General features: G+C 40.9%; 1 protein-coding gene across 1 annotated transcript in view; it reads left to right on the top strand.

Annotated features, from left to right (window-relative positions):
• CHD1L (chromodomain helicase DNA binding protein 1-like) overlaps positions 1-1,364 on the top strand; it is a 45,701-nt gene that overhangs the window by 4,588 nt on the left and 39,749 nt on the right. The window lies entirely within an intron of this gene.

The following is a 1,364-nucleotide window of genomic DNA, read 5'->3' on the forward strand; positions in this document are numbered from 1 at the left end:
ATGATACTCATGTCTTTTCTTCTTTCCTGTATGTCTTCCATGAGTCTTATTTACAAACTAGAGGCCCAGTGCATGAAATTTGTGCACTGGTAGGGTCCCTAGCAGCTGCTGGCTGCTGGCCAGGGCCTCCCTCCCTTCCCCCAGCCACCCTGTGCCCTGGTTGAGGGGACAATTTGCATACTACGCTTTTGTTATATAAGATAGGAGGCATTGTAGGAGTCCTACAATCTAGGGAGCTAGATTGGGTTAGTTACTTAATCTCCATGCACCTCAGACTCTTCATGTGTAAAATGGGGATGATTAACTCTCTTACCTTGGATGGCTGTTGCGAGGATTAAATGAAATAAGATGTGCCTGGTGCGAGGTTAACAGATATTAGATTCTTTCAATTGCAACTTGCATAGACACCTTCAGGACTGCTGTTTGGAGATTTTCCTATAGTATAGGAAGTGCCTGATTTGAGCCTACAAAATTGACGTTTTAGAAAGGGAGTGTGAAGAAGACTTCTAATGAATTAGCTTTCAGGATTCATATGTGCTCCTGAAGTACAGGAAACTTAGATTTAACTCCTAGTACCACCTGATCATAAGGCTGACCTGTTGCAGTATAGGGTCGAGATAACGGTTACAATATAAATTAAACCAGAGCTAGACTTTAGGCGAATGAGAAGAGAATATCTGTTGACAGTTTCGCATTCCCGTTGCATGTGTAGTTATGACGTGGTTAGGTGGGGATTTGCATTGTTAACATTCTGAAACTTTTGTTTTCAAAGTGCTTATCAATATTTTGAATGTTATTTCTCATTCAGGTTCTTTAGAGTTGCATTTCTTTTTTCATCTTATTTTGCAACGCTAAAGGCCCAGCCGTAGATTTCAGAATGACTCCCAGCCAGTATTTTGTTTCACTTTTCACTTACGTGAGCATGTGACCTTATTTTTTTGTGGAGAGGATATGCTTTACCTCTCTTTTGTTTATTTATTAATCTCCAACTTAATATTTGTTGAAGATTTCTCCTCTGGAACGACACTGTTCTGGGAGAAATACCAGGAAGATAAGCCAGAGAGCTACCCTAAGAGGACATTAACTCCAGGAGAGGGATAAAATATATATAGCTATCCATAATACAAGGCAATATACGGGGCATCTCAAACAATGAAAAGATTGAGGCATAAATGTTATTCGGTACTTTATATCAATCATCCTGTTTAGTCCTCATGACAACCCTACAAGGGATGTTACCGTCTAGTTGATAGCTGAGGAGATGAGATCAGGTAACCTACCCACTAGTACGTTGTAGAGAACAGTTATAATAGACACTAAACGAGCTCGACACCCAGGCCCAGCAGGAGTGCTGTGGAGCCTTC

This window comes from Myotis davidii, unplaced genomic scaffold (genome assembly GCF_000327345.1).
Source record: "Myotis davidii unplaced genomic scaffold, ASM32734v1 scaffold2782, whole genome shotgun sequence".
NCBI classification, from domain to species: domain Eukaryota; kingdom Metazoa; phylum Chordata; class Mammalia; order Chiroptera; family Vespertilionidae; genus Myotis; species Myotis davidii.